Here is a 16768-nt window from a genome sequence, read left to right as displayed (position 1 = left end):
CACTAAATATGCTTAGAACAAGCTCTGTTGTCCTGTCCTTACTTACACCGAAAGCTTTCATCTTCTAGTTCAATCTGCAATAGCCTGTTGTACCAAAGGCAACCTCTTCTTCATAACCAAAGTAACGGAGAGGGAAGTTACAGTTTCATTTCTTTGGAAAAACACTAGAGCAGGGGTTCTCAAACTTCATTGCACCGCAACCCCCTTCTGACAACAAAAATTGCTACCTGACCCCAGAAGGGGAAGCCAAAGCCAAAGCCCAAGGGCTTCAGCCCCAGGCGGAGGCCTATAATCTGAGCCCCACCACCCAGGGCTGAAGCCCAAGGGCTCGGGCTTCAGCCTCGGGCCCCAGCAAGTCTAACACCAGCCTTGACGACCTCATTAAAATGGGTTCAGGACCTAAATTCCCTCTAAGCTGCACGGCCATACAGCAGGCTATCAAGGGCCGCGCAGGCGGGGAGAGGTGCCTCTCCCCTGATCCAAGCCTCAGAGCTGCCACAGCTGGGGAGAGGGGCTTCTCCCTTGGTCCCAGGCTGCTGCGGCATGATAGGGCTGGGGGTATTCCTCTCTCCCCACTGCAGCCCCGGGGCAGCCTGCACCCTAAACTCCTCTTCCCTTGCCCCATCCCAGAGCCCGCACCCCCCCCCACCATGCCCCGGCCCTTTGCCATAGTCCTGAGCCGCTTCCCACACCCCAAACCTATCACCCCCGGTCCCAGCCAGAGCCCTCACCCCTCCACCCTCTGTCCCAGCCTTGAGTCACCTCCCACACTCCAAACCCCTATGCCCCACCCCCGCCATACATCCCCTCCATATTAGTGCACATAACAAAATTCATTCCGCCCATGGATATAAAAAATTAGAGGGAACATTGGACAGGGGGAGGGATAGCTCAGTGGTTTGAGCATTGGACTGCTAAACCCAGGGTTGTGAGTTCAATCCTTGAGGAGGCCACTTAGGGATCTGGGGCAAAAATTGGTCCTGCTAGTGAAGGCAGGGAGCTGGACTCAATGACTTTTCAAGGTCCCTTCCAGTTCTAGGAGATTGGTATAACTACTTTGGAGTCCTGACCCACAGTTTGAGAACCGCTGCACTTGAAGATTATATTGACACTGATTGTGAAAATGCTACAATCATTGATATGGTACCTCAATGTTTTCACTAGATCACTATAAATTATACACTAGTATAGAATACTCCACTCATTCTAAGGGGAAACTTGAAAAAACAGTCTAATGGTTGTTATTATTGACAGTTTATTTGTATCTATAATCTACCAGGGAAAGGGACACAGAATGGCTGCCCAGCTGCTTCACAGTCAGGATCCAAAGCCTCATCTATAGAGAAAGTTTGCACTGGTTTAATTAAAATCAATTTAAAAAACAATTTGCTTAAAAAGGCAAAACCCTTGATGGTCTTAAATTGATTTAAGATTTAGCTTACTTTGGTTTCCTACTGAATTAAGCTAAACTGATGTAGGCCACTCTTAAACTGAATGAAAAGTATCCACATGAGGGCTGGGCAGACAAAGTGATTCCACAGCCACTTCTCAGGAGACCCTCTTGCCCCATGGGCAGAAAGCATGGCAAGGCCTCAGAACCACGGCTGACTGTACACCCTCAGTGCAGTAGGGTCAAGATTTTGTCCTGTGGATGTAAACATCATAATATAACCAAACATTCCCATTAGCAAAGCAAAGATGTGATATACAATTAAACCTGCTTGTCAACACAGATTAAGCTCATCATGCTGCGTAATCCATAATGAAAGCAACATTAAACCCTTTGTTGTTAAGCAATCAGCTGAAGTTCATGTAAGCAATGTGAAGGCATTCATCATTGCCTTGTGCTGCCCTTCTCCAGGAGGGCAGGCAGCACGTTGAGCAGTCAGGTGACATTATTATTATTGGTACAGCTAAGTGAATGGCATTCCTCCTGATTTACCCAAGTATAAGTGAGAGGCCCTTTATCTTCTTCTGTATCCAAAAGACCACATCTCTCAACATATCTTCTCAAAGGGGATTCTAACACATTGATCTCCAACCACTGCAAACTCCAAATATAGTTACTGGCCCTGTGGCAAGGGCGGACGGGAGGGTATCACATTTGGTTCTCAGTTGACAGAAAGGAAAAAAAAAGGAAGCTGACTCACACAAATCCTTTGATTTACTCACACTCCACTCCCTTAGCTTTGGGGTGCACCAGTCTTCTGGGGAAGGAGATAAAATTCAGAGAGGCGTGTACTAGAGGAGAAATGGGGAAATCTTGTTCCCAAAAATTACTGTAAATCCTGCTTCACAAAAATATACCGGCAAGATTGGGAAGGGAGGAGATCATCCTCTCTGTAAGACTGCAGATGATAGCGAACAGAAGGTGCAAGTGCTCATTACTAACAAAGGATGGCTCTAATTTATTTATCTCTTCCTGTTGAGCTGCCCAAAACCAAGATTAAAGTTTAATCAGCCAACTCCCTCCCCTCCTTCTCTATGCTGTATTCTCTGAAAGGACTGATTTGTTTTCATCATGGATACTTTACTTTGCTATAGAGCTGGTGTAACCAGTTCATGCAGCCCCAGTACAGAGCTGTATCAGAGGCACAGAGGGCATGGGGACAGAACACGCTGTGCTCTGACGGGCCCTTGGTAGCTATAATTAGTTGGTTTCAATTTGAACAGCCCCCGTGATCTGTAATCTGTATATTACTCTCATCTGTGTTGGGGCCAGCATAAAACCTGATCTAGGATCCAGGAACTGCAATTAATTGGCTTTGGCTTCCAGCGGAATTTGGGGACAATTGAGAACCTGGCTATCTATTTGAGCTTGAAGATAACATTTCTTGGACTCTAACATAGGTATATGAGTTTTCCCTCATGCAAGACAAGACTCTCAGTGTTCCATGTTAAGTAGAAAAGATCTGGGGAGAGTGTGTGAATTATTGTGATTTCTTTGCTGTTCAGGCAAATTTTAGCTACATGTTTACATAGCTACAACAGGCCCTGCCTCAGTGGAGAACCTATGGAATCAAGACTATACATAAGTCAAACCTGAACAAGGCAGTAAAACTACATTATGTATTTCTTCTAGTAAGTAATAGTAAATAATCTACCAGGTTAATGATTCACTGATGAAACTCAGGGTTTTTTTTAAAAAAAAACCTAGGGGATGTTTTATCTATGACCCTTAGTTCAGGTCTTTTAGATACAACTGAAGAGCAAAGGTTAACTCTAATAGTAAATGTTCGCATGACTATAGCTTAAAAGCCATATTCTGTACTTTTAGTCAAAATGAAGACAAAACTATTTAACAGTAATAACGGAGTCACAGAAAAGTCCATTGTCTAAAATTATTTGTCAGGCATTCCTCAAACTGGAGGGATGGGAGTAGATGGAAACAGAAATGGGAAGGAGGGAGAGAGGAAACTTCTTGCTAATGTAAAAACAGCGAAGAGAAGAGATACAGTCTGGAAATTTATACAAACCTCACAGAGACAAATGACATCCAACATACAGAATATGCTTCACATAAAAGTGACTATAAGAATGCAGTCAGGAGGGAGCTAAATGAATTTCTAAACAACAAGGTCCTAAGAGAGCACTGACTTCAATGGGAACTTCCCAAAATCAGGCTGGGAGAAAACAAGAGAATGTTCAGAGAAGCAGGGAGATGGGAAACACGGGGCAAGTGTTCATAACCATTTGTCCAAATCCTGCCCTCAGATGTGCTCACACAGGGTGCAAAGAGAGCAAGAATGTGACCTGTTAGCTCTTAATACAATATACCAGCACAGAATTAGGAAACATTAAATAAAGCAACACAGAAGGAGCTATGACAGATGAGATTTACACCATCTAGCCAAAAGAGAAAAAGAAAAGGCAGTCTGTGGTTTTTCTGGTGTTGTCTTTTGGAAAACATTGGGGTTTGCTACCCTTTTCAACTTCTGAAGTTCTCACAAACCCTCTAAACCAGGTCCAGGTCTTTATTTATTATGGGAATTGTGAAACTTTTTTTTTTTACATTCTTTTAAGCTCACTCATTTTTTTACCCCAATTATATTGGATGATGTGGTTATGACTAACATAAATATAGTTCCCTTAGAAATCAGGACATGTTTGCCTCAAGATAGCTGCTTTTCTCCTCTTGCTCGTATTCCACAGCTGTCCAAATATATTCCCACAATCCTTGGCACCTGCAGCACGTTCACGTTGCCACAGATGGTGAGGGCAGAGGTAATGTACTAGAGGCTTCCCTCCCTTTACACTCAGCCAGAAGGCTGATTCGTGCTCCAGTTTACATTTTGACACTGAAAATATATTCTATTTCTGCTACAGACCCTCAGCCTCTCTATCAGTGAGAAGAGCTCTCCATAGTAGTTTATTTATGTTCCAGTAGCTTGCTGGTTGACTACCAAGGACACACTTAGACTTGATTCAACAGTAACAAAAATCCAATTGCAAATTCATGCAAAGAATAAATGATCCTCAGTGATATCATTAATGCAAATTGAGCACCCAAGGCTTCTGATGATGGTTGTCATTAAAAAGCCAGCATTTGCCATCAGATACCTCTGTGATGCCATCTTTTTTCCTAGGCTTAGAATAGGAAATAAATGTGGTTATTGTGTGGTATCTGGCAAACGCTGACCTTTAATGTTGTGTCACTCTGAAACATCAGGTATTGGCTTTCACCACAGGCATAACTAGGAGAACAAACAAACTTATCCAACATGACAGTTGTATGAATTTAATTTCATTGCCAAGCAGAGGCCCTATCTGGAAGAAGACAATGGTGTAAATACTAGGGACTGGCAAACCAGCAGAGAAAATAAGGCCAATCTGAAACTTACCCAGAAATGCAAACTAATGTTTCATTAAGATCATCTAAGTTTTTTTTTAAAGTTCTCATAATCTTCACCCTCCTGGTTTCATCTGGCATAGGAAATTGAAGGGACAAAATGCTTTAGGAAATACATAGGAAATTGAAGTGTCAAAAAGGAGGCTATGTTCATGATATTTCAGACTCAACTGGGATAAAGCAGTAATTGGATATCTCACAAGAAAGCCAGTTCTCATGAGCTTCCCTGGTCCAGTTTCTAGCTCATGAGATTCAGATGAGCAGCTAAATTTTTGGATACTTCTCTGAACAGCTTTCTGAGATTCAGTTATCAATTAGCAAATACATACAAATTAAGGGTCTGAACTTTCAAACTGTTATTCATGCATACAGTCCTATTAAGTCAATGATTTGTTGGAGTGAACCCTAGAATATAATCCTTAACATCCTACATAATACTTTTAAACACAAACATATACAAACCCTGTATCACAGCACCAAAAAACATTTGCAAAACAGACTCTGAGTTTGCACCAGCACACAGCTGCAGTCTTAATTTTATAGGTACATGATAAACTGTGGGTGAAAATGAGAATTTTAGATTTGCTAGGTAGCCATGTATCATTTGGGCCCACTGTTGATTGTATGTCCATAAAACTAAGCCTCAAGTTTTGTCATAAGATTTGGGGTTCATTTGCACATTATTTTTCCCCAGTGAAAATTAAGTAGGGACTGATGATTTGGGCTCAGTGGGGTTTTATTTATTTTATTAATTTTGATGCCTCACTGATGCCAGAAAATTGGCTACATTGTGAGCTTGATCTTGGAGTCCTTACCCATGTGAGTAATTCCACTGAATTCAACTAAGGGTTGCAGGATTAGGTAAGTCCTGGCAAGGACATCTTTGTGGTTATGGGGGAAGGTGTTTGAGGGTGTTAATTGTAATTAAACTGTAATTCAACTGATAGAAACAACAGAGTTCATAGTTCTGAGGTGGCAGGGACTGGGTACTGTTGCCTTGTGGTCAACAAGTGAGCAATACACTTGTAATATGTATTTTGCAAATTTCCCTAGGAATTGCTATGAAATGGAGCTGGTGAGAATTAGTACAGCAAGCAAAGACGCAGGTTGGAACCAACATCTGAGGGCTGAGTGATTGTTCTTCAGTTTTAAGTTAGAAATTCTAACAATATAAAAGCACTTTCTTGACCATTGATCATCTGTATACAACATCTCTAAATGACTTAGCATCAATGCAACTGATATACCTCTTTTATATTCATCCTGTCATTACTGTATATTTTTTTCATGTCTCTTTGATTTATTCTATATCTCTTGGACAGAGACTTGAATTAAGGGTTTCCCTATTCAGGGCCAGATTCTGATACCCTTCCTAAAGCCAAAATGCACCTTACTCCGTGAGTTATTCCCTCTGAAACCAACTTAACTGCTATCCAAATAGGCCCACTATCCAAATCTGGCCCTTTACTCCTGAGAGCCCAGAAGAGAAGGTTAATCAGTGAGAAGACTGATGGAGGAATTCCTAACTTTCTCCTTTTTTCTGCTCATCGGGCTTTTATTTCAAAATACCTCTGTATTTTTAGAAAATTTACTTAAAAATTCAACCACCAGCATGTGATACATTGGCATGAAGTGAAAGTTTGCAGCTGCAAATGATCCCGGAAACTTTGCAATACTCAGTGAAGTGCATTATCATAGTTTTGCAATTAGATTAGCATTTATAAAAGAACTACACACACTAAGAAATGTTTTTCTTGCAATATGGCTACAAGAATTTAAATTAACATTGCAGACAGATACGTCACAATACCCCTTGCCATGTGGGAGGCCTCGTCTGGATACATAGTCCTGGTCTCTTTCTCTCATCTCAGAAGAGTAGGGCGTTCTCCCGTGAGCATAATTACTCCACCTCCGCGAGAGGCGGAAGCTATGTTGGTGGGAGAGCAAAATAGTGCTGGTGTGGACAGCACTTAGATCTTTTTCACACCCCTGAGCAACGCAAATTAGATAGACTTAAGCAGTAGTAGGGACCTGCCCTGAGCCTGGGGTGAAGGTTAGGAAGTACCACATACACCTCTACCCCGATATAACGCGACCTGATATAACATGACTTTGGATATAATGCGGTAAAGCAGTGCTCTGGGGGGGGCGAGGCTGCGCCTCTGGTGGATCAAAGCAAGTTTGATATAACACGGTTTCACCTATAACGTGGTAAGATTTTTTGGCTCCCAAGGACAGCGTTATATTGGGGTAGAGGTGTACCTCAACAGCAAAGCATGTGGCTGATTAAGGAGCAGCATTCAAATAGCCCACAGTGGGGTCCTTGTTCTGCTCCCATTGAAGTCAATAACAAAACTCAGATTGACTTCAGGGAGAGCAGAACTGAGCCCAAAATAGGCAACAAGATGTGTGGCACCAGCTACATAGCAGCCTCAATGGGGAAAGAAATACAGGGGGAGCTAATTGGAAAGGTCTCTGGCAAGTAGGCTGAGACCCTCTGGAAAAGAACATTCATGAGCAGAATAGGCCAAATCTGCTCTCATTAGAAGTCAATTGACTTCAATGGAATTACTCCAAATTTACCCCGGTGTAACCAAGATCAGAATTTGGCCTGTTTAAACTAATACATAAAGCATATTACCTGAAATATCAAAAGGCTGTTGAAGTTCATTAGAAACCAGCATACCCCCAACATTCAGTCTGATAAAGTTTCTCAACAGTTCTGAACTGTACAAAGTGGGGATCAATTTTTCTACTTTGGAGGAATATTATGGGTTATATTTTGGCAGCAGATCCACAAGCTATACTTCAGAGAAGTGGCTGAAATAGTTATTATCTTGGTTGAAATTTAGAAATGTTGATCTCAGGCTGCTTTCATGCTCCATTTGTGGATTTATGCAGGCTTGACACCACTTCTCTATTAGGGAAAAAGTTCTCCAACAAGTGACCAGTTTTAGCTCAACACACCTTTATTCTGGAGGCACTGCGTCCTAACACTGGCTGAAATAAAAGCCAGTTCAAACACTGAGGTGAAATAACTGATATGCCTTGGCCACCTCAGATGTGGAGTCATTAAGCTGATGGAAAGAAATATCTCAACTGTAAACTGGGACAGTCTTTTTGTTCTGTATTTGCATAGTGCCCAGCACAATGGGGTCCTGGTCCAGGACTGGGGCACCAAGGCAGTACCACAGCATATATTATAATATCTATCTCAGGTTACCTATTGCACCTTTCACCCTCTGCCACCAATTCAGCCACCGTTACTCACAGTGAGTAGTTCTGCACTCAGTGAAAAGTTTCCCTGAAGTACTGTTGCTTCAGGGTGGCAGAATCAGATACTGAATGCATATCCACAGATATATCTGTTATGTATTGGTGCCTAAGGTTATGTCTACACCAGGGGTCGGCAACCTTTCAGCAATGCTGTGCCGAGTCTTCATTCATTCACTCTAATTTAAGGTTTCGCGTGCCAGTAATACATTGTAACGTTTTTAGAAGGTCTCTTTCTATAAGTCTATAATATATAACTAAACTATTGTTGTATGTAAAGTAAATAAGGTTTTTAAAATGTTTAAGAAGCTTCATTTAAAATTAAATTAAAATGAAGAGCCCCCTGGACCGGTGGCACTTTGCTACCTGGACCGGTGGCACTTTGCCACTGAAAATCAGCTCGTGTGCTGCCTTTGGCACACGTGCCATAGGTTGCCCACCCCTGGTCTACACTATGGACCTTACAGCGGTACACTGCAGTTGGACTGCTGTAAGCTTTCCTGCGTAGTTGCTCTATGGCAGCAGGAGAGAGCTTTCCTGCCAGAATAATTAAACCATCCCAGTGAGCGGTGGTAGCTATGTCGGAGAGTAAGCGTCTCCCGCCGACATAGTGCTATCCATACCTGCACTTTCATCAGTGACACTTATGTCGGTCAGGGGTGTGTTTTTTCACACTCCTAGCTGACAAAAGTTGTGCCAACAAAAGTGCTAGCATAGGCAAAGCCTAATCCTCACATTTGGACCCTAACCTCTTACTCACACTAAACATAACTTGGGGAGGGTCCAGCACAGCGATTCTGTTATCCTGGGTCTTTGAGAGAGATGCAATGTTATTGAAAAGTACTGTCTGGGATAATTCAGTGTATATGTTGACACACTGATCTTCCAGCACAAATATAAATGCACTTCAGATAATGTTAGTCCAAATTATGGCAAATTATGCGTCAATTCACAGTGGAAAACAACAGAGGAGCATGTTCAGCGTTTGGCAACTGGAACAACACCTTGAACCCACAACAGAGGCTTAAATCTGGCTCCAGTAGGATTTAGTAGGTTATAGACTAGGGCCTGGGCTACACTACCGGGGTGGGGGGTCGAACTAAGATACGTAGCTTCAGCTACTCTATTCGCGTAGCTGAAGTCGAAGTATCTTAGCTCGACTTACCTGGCCATCCTCACGACGGCGAGTCGACTCACACGGCTCCCCCATCGACGCCACTTACTCCTCCTGCTGAGGTGGAGTATGGGCATCAATTAGCGGATCAATTTATCGCATCCAGACAACACATGATAAATCGATCCCCGATACATCGAACACTACCCGCCGATCCGGCGGGTAGTATAGACGTACCCTAAGATTTATCCTCAATACTGCGTTTTTCAGAACATTCATGTCATCAAAGTAAATTTGCAAGTAAAATGCTACTCAACCCATTTTTGCACCTCCTTGGAATAATTTTAAGGACACTGGGCCAAAGCTGAGCTTAGGTACACTACAACAAAATGAATCTGCAACAATTCCACTGAAGTCAACAGAGTTAACTGTGGATTTACAGCAGGGCAGGATTTGGCCTATTGTCTTGTATTTTTGAAATGTGACTACTTTTCATACCCTTCCTTCTCCCATGCAGATGCTGACCACAATAAATGCCACAATGATAAAGCTGTTTTTTCTTATTTGCCATTTTTGTAAACAGTCCTGAATGCCTGAATTTTAGCAAAGACCATGATTCTATACATTACAGAACTTATCTATGCATTTTAAGCTGCCATTCTAATTAATAAATCTTTGCTTCTTCAATTAGACTATATTGTACTGAAGAAAACTGCCCATATAGGGCCATAACTGCCACTGTTTGAGCATCCATTCTTTGAATACCTTTGTAAACTCAATGGTAGTTTTGGGTGCATAAGTAATGCAGGATCCAGCCCTTAATTGTTTTCATACTTAGTAAACATTAGCTACCATACTACACACTCCTCAGACTGCTATGATATTTTCCACCTTACGGGAGTATTTTGTTTTGTTTTGTTTTCCTCCCCATTTTCTCTGCTTTTACTGAGTTATTGACAGAGATATAAAATAGTACAACAAATATTTATTCAATTTCTCCAAGAAATAAAACTGACTTGTTAGCATGAATCATTGTAACATGTTTTTCAAATTATACTTTAAAGTCTAATTTTAAAACCATTTTAAATCTAATTTATATATGTCTCAGCTTTTGGCAGGAAAAAAAGGCAGTTAGCAATAGCATAATAAAGATCCAACTGGCAGAGAGAGAGCGAGCAAAAAACAATTTTGACAAACACATTTTAAATGGCAAAGAACTGAATATTTATTATAGTTTAAACTATTGGATTTTAAATAAGCCAATTAAATTGCTTATGTTTTCTTCATAACAAATAATTGGCCACTTTTTAAAAAACAAAAGATTCTTAACCACAATGTGGAAAAGCTTTCTACAGCTCTGGTTTAAAGAGCAGGCATACACAAAAGAAATTCTTGCCTCTAAACCGCATACTCACAAATGTTTTACTTTGTTCCCACAACCCAGATACTAGCATTGCTCTGAAACAATCATGAGCTGATAGTGCATTCTAAGTACAGATATGCAAATGAGTAAACAAAGAATAAAGCTTTCCTTCAGAATTCCTGCATCAGCATTGTCACAATAAGTAGTTTGGACTGGTTGTCATCGAAGATCTGGATATCAAAATGGAAGCTGTGTAGGTGTCTTGCTTTCCAGCAACTTGCCCTGCAGAGCACAATGGAAACCTCTAGAGCTGGAAAGCAAAATGGGGTTTTTTGCTTTTAAAAAAATGTCAGCAGAAACAATGTAGGGTATCTAAATTTTCTATCGAAAATTGTTTTTTGTTTTTGTTGTTTGGTTTTTGCAAATAAACATGCAAAAACTGAAATATTTTCATTCAGAAATGTTTCAATATTGGCTCATGGTAGAGGTAGCTCGGTTACCTCATTAGGTTCTCCTCTATAGGCCAGGCTCCCTGGTCAGACTACATCTCCCATGATGCACCATAGTCTGCCCTAATGATTAGGGAAGATAGTTGCATCATGGAAGCCCTTAGTTATGTTGCATCAGAGGAGATGTTGCCCAGCTGGGGAGCCTGGCCCATAGAGAAGAGTGGAAGCAGCTATCTCTTATGTTATTATATGAAAAAAAATCACTTTGAAATCTTGAAGTCAATAATTAGGACCACTTTTAACAGCTGCTTATGCCATTAGAAACTGAGGCCCCAATCCTGCAAAGAGAACCACATAGAGGGACCTCCACTGAAGTCAATACAAAGGTCTACTCACGTGGTTCTCTTTGCAGGATCAAAGTGTGAGAGTTTAAATTATGTATGACTCGTTCCTTTCCCTTGTTTAATTACAACTAGTGGAGACAATTGTATTAGGGAAAATTGTCCAGCTGTACCCTTTGAAAGCCTTACTCTCTGGGTCTCAGAAAAATGCTGTTTCTGGTGGACATTTCAGGGGAAAAGGCACCCTGCAGACAGCTACTCTCTCACAGTCAGACTCCTGCACTTATCCTCCAACATCTCACACTGACAGGCACACTCAATGCCACTCTTAACAAGCTTCTGTTGATTGAGTCTCCTCAGCACAACTGCAGACAAATAAGTGTCACCCTTTTTATTTCCTGACAGTTGTTCTGTCAGAATGTTTAACGGTGGTCTGCACATACATGTGTCACACATGAGGAAGAGAAACAGATGGTCTTGTGGTTATTAAAACGAGAAATCTGGGTTAAATTTCCAACTCTGCCACACATTTCCTGTGAATCCTGGGGGAAGTCATTTAACCTTTCTGTGCTTTGTTTTCCTATCTGTAAAATGGAGATAATGATACTTCCTTTCTCCAACCCTTTTTCTGTCATGTCTATTTTGATTGTCAGCAGTTTGGAGCCAGAACTGTCACTTGCTATGTGAATGTACAGTGCCCAGCACAATAGGGCCTTGGTTTTGTTTGGGCCTCTAGATGCTACAGTAATGGATATAATAAAATAATAATATATACAAGTGTGGGTTAAATCTCCTCAGGATAAAGATAAATTGATATTTGTACCGGGTTTTATTTGTTCATTACTATGAAGAGTCTAATTTTGACACATTGCTATGAAAATTCTTGTATGCACTTTTTTGTATTTGGTAAAGCAGAAACAAAGGGTTAAGGAGAAATAGAGCACTGTATTTGACAAGATGCTTTATATGTTTGCTTCTTTAATTCCCCCCCCCCCCCCGCCAATGTTTCAAGTTAGAACCATATTGTTCAATTTTTCAAGTGCATTTGCCTGAGGCATGGCACATTTTTTCACCTACGCACGTCTTTTTTTTTTCAAGGCATGTATGTGCTGTTGTGAATGCCATTATCCTTCATTAAAATTGCTAGATCTTCAAGACAAACAAGCACAGATTACCATTCCTCAGCTGAGACTGGGTCTGCTATGTGAGTAGTCACTCTGAGATTCTACAATTCAACCTTGCAAACCCTAAGCTATTTTATGTGCCTTCTTAATGCCTCTCATCATGCTATAATTTCTTCTCTTTTCACTTGGAATCTCTTACCATTTCTAAAAATATCAAAATAGTCTGTCTTGTTAAATATTAACAAAACACTATAAATACATACTTTAAATTTTGGAGTATTTGCTCTGTGTAATCTTTAACTAATTCCAAAATTACACAATTACAAACTCACAGAAGTTTGTTTTCCAGCAACAGATAATGCTGAAATTATGTTGTGGCATGACAAAAATTCAGCATTGATTTACTTTAAAGAGGCTTTGTCTAAAAACCATCATATTTCACCCCAAAATGAACAGAGACACAAAAGAATATTTATATTTTTAAGGAACAACCACTCTGTATGTTATTACACTGATTTATTAAAAAATCTGCTTTTCATATTGATGGCAATATCTGTATTTCTTCAAGCAATGGCTTTTAGCTTCTGTACATGACTAAATTCTCAGTAAAGTCCTTACATTATTTGCTCGATAGCCTGAAAGCTTCAAACAGAATGACTTAATGACAAGAAAGAATGTCTATGGGCTTGTCTACACTTAAAACGTTGCAGCTACACTGCTGTAGCGCTTCAGTGAAGATGCTACTATGACTCAGCGCAATTAATCCACCTCCACAAGAGGCGATAGCTATGTTGATGGGAGAAGCCCTCCCTTTGACATAGCGCTGTCTACACCGAGGGTTAGGTCTCTATAACGTAGTTATACTGATGTAAATTTGTACTGTAGACTGGCCTTCCTCCCCGAGACGTAGGGTGACCATACGTCCCATTTTGGCCGGGACAGTCCCCTTTTTAAGCCCTGTCCCAGCCGTGCTGACTTTTTTTTCCCCCCAAAAGGAAGCATTTGTCCCATTTGCTCTTGCTGACTTGATCAGTTGGCAAGAGCAAATGTAACATTGACAGACCTCAGTCGTTGGTGGGCGGGATGGAACCGCTAGAGCTTACTGCATGAGCCTCTACTGCATGAGCTAAAACCCAACTGGCTGTTAGCTAAGGCCGTAGAGCAAACTCATTAATCTCTCTCTAAGTGGTCTCAGTGCCACTAGATGGGATAGAACACCACACGCAGGAGGTGTGTGGGTTATACAAACAGGACAAATGCCCACATTTGTCAAAAAAGTGGGATGCGGTGCAGAGGACCGTGCTGGGTCGGAGGGGAGAGCAGAGATGCCAGCCCCGTGTAGGGAGGAGGCAGAGCTGGGGTGGGGGGAGGGCACTATTCCAGCATGGGAGGGGGCAGGGTTCCAGCTATGGGCGACAGCCTTGCGGTGGGGGTGGCACAGTGTTCCAAGGACAGGCAACGGTGGGGGGGAGGGGCGGAGAGGGAATGTCCCGTTTTTTCTGTGGGAACTATGGTCACCCTACCGAGAGGTGGTAGCTATGTGAAAGAATTCTCTGGTCGACCTAGCACTGTCTATACTGTGGGTTAGCTTTGTTTAACTGCATTGCCCAGGGGGGTGGGTTTTTTCACCCTAGTGATTTCCTAGTGGAGACCAGGCCTGAGTTTCATAATAGTGCAAATAGATTCCATTTACACAAGTGAATTCAATGCATTCAAAAAGAAGTGCAAAATCAAAAATAATTTCTAGACATTATTTAAGGTTAAAAAAAATCCCCAAAAGTCTTATGTTTATTTGCACGTTAAATGCCCTAGGATAACCTGTGGCCCATAATGTCTGAGGTTTGGTTCAATGCAATGACTACACAGAGTAGATAAGTAATTGACAGTTTTGCCTGAGCATGCATGCACATACACATAAAATACATTCTTCAAATATAAAAATGCTCAGTCATGGATCTGCCTTCAGATATTTAGAATCATAGAATATCAGGATTGGAAGGGACCTCAGGAGGTCATCTAGTCCAGCCCTGCTCAAAGCAGGACCAATCCCCAACTAAATCATCCCAGCCAGGACTTTGTCAAGCCTGACCGTAAAAACCTCTAAGTTCACTACTGAAGCCATGGAAAATGCCTACTTTTCAGATCTGTGGGCTGAGTTTGCAGTGCTGGCACTTAGGGCTGGGCAGAAAACAATAGTTTCATTTCACAAAAAGTGTCTAAGTTTTGAAATTTGATTTTGTTACAGTGCAGGATGAAAATGAGACCTCTTGATTTTGGGGGAGAAGGAGGGAGGGAGGGAGAGAGAGACCCACCCACCCCAGAATAGGCAAGAGCTTGGTGGTTAGGGTACTCATCTGATGAGGGAGACCCAGGTTCAAGTCACTGCTCCAGATTAGGGGATGGCTCGCTCTCCCATCCCCTGCCAAGACCTGAAAAACTTCCATATGAAATATATTGTCAAAAATCAACCCATTTTCTGAACCATTTGTTTTATTGAAGTGTTATTTTTTGACAGAAAGAAAGTTAAATTGAAAATGTTTCAACCAACTGTACTGGCATCTAGAAAAATGAGTTTTGACTTTGGAGCAAATTTAATATGAAAATTGCAGATGGAGGATAAATATGGAAATAAAAATCAGTATGAGCCGGGCATCACCCTTAGCTTCCATTAATGTGCTCAATCAAAACCTTTAAAAACCAGGCGACTTGTCAACATGCCTGAATATACACACACCCATTTTTGAAAATCTTGGCCTTAGGGTCAAATGCTGCCCAATCCCTTCTCCACCGGTGGGAAGGACTCCCAGCAGAAAATACAGGGTGGGTCTATTATGCAAAAAGGGAACAGGATTTGTAAAGAGATACATGGGGTGGTGTACATCCTTTGCATATGGCAGAGCTCTCTGCAGGGAGGACTGAGCAGCAAAAGAAGGGAAAAAAGTTGAGGGTGGAGCAAAGGAAGATTTGAAGCCAGAGGCTTCAACAATGCAATTTGGACCTTTTCTAGCACTTTGGCTCAAAGGATTCAAAGAACTTAAAATGCTAATTAGTTCTGCCTCATAACGCCCCTGGGTGGCAGACAAGTACCATTATCCCTCTAGCCTAACATCCAGTCCCTTCATTCTCTCCCTTTACTGGATATCAAGAAATGAAATGACAAGGCTGCTGTGCAAAGGGCTAATGAATGAGGAGGTATCCAACTGCTCCCATTACTATACTGGACTATTTTGAAATATAATAGAAATACATTGATTTTTTGGGGGGAAAAAAACAGACAAACTGCCATTTGACTTCATTGGGAGCAAGATTGGGTCTCCATTCTGTAAAGTCATCCTTGAAACTTCTTGGAAACAGTCTTTCTGTTGCACACCATGCCCTCATTTCATTATTTCCCTTTCCTTCTGGCTCTCTTAATTGCTCCACATATTTTATATGTATGGAATCAAAAGCTCATTATTTTATGCAGTCAGTAGCCAAAGAAAAAGACATACTAATTTTCTCAGAAGTGATTTCGACTTTAAAAAAAATTAGAAGCCTTTTGCTATGAAATGTGGGATTCTCTTCAGTTATTAACTGTTATCTGGTAACTTATTATACAAGATAAAATTAAATGACTTGGGCCATTCACTAGCAATGGTCATTTCATGTGGCGTTGCTTCATGCTGGATTCCCATTTGCCATAAGTAATTTTTATTTGTTAGATTTTCAGTTTTCACTAGTCCATTGTATTAATGGTCAGTCTAAAAGATCACTGGATATAGGATCCACTTCCCCTGGATCTACTGGATTTATAAGCAGATCCTGCTAGTACTGAATTCAGTGTCAAAACTCCTATTTGTTTCTAGATGGAGGAGAAGCAGTTCCTTACACATCAGATAGAGGGGACTAGAGAAAGTACAGCAATATAATAGTGTAATGATTAGTGTACACAGCACTCCACCAAGAGGGGGTGTTGTATCTTTAGCTTAATGCTAAGTTGTCTTGTTTTCATGTTGGGTTGTATCTCATGGTCAGGAAGGGATTGGTAGGAAGTTTCAGACCTGCCTGTGTGTGTGCTGGAGTTGTTATTTACAGTGTCCCAATAAATCCTTTGATTTCCATAAGTGAATATTACAATATTACAATACTAATAATCTTCTACGGGTCTCATCCCAGATATTAATGTCTTTCCAAGCAAACTGGAAAATGACGCAGTATCTTGATGTAATAGAAGATAAAGATAAAGGAACCAAAGGAATAAACAGGACAAAAGGTC

Source organism: Mauremys reevesii, linkage group 16, assembly GCF_016161935.1.
Source record: "Mauremys reevesii isolate NIE-2019 linkage group 16, ASM1616193v1, whole genome shotgun sequence".
Classification (NCBI taxonomy): domain Eukaryota; kingdom Metazoa; phylum Chordata; order Testudines; family Geoemydidae; genus Mauremys; species Mauremys reevesii.
Note: the sequence above shows the minus strand (reverse complement) of the source record.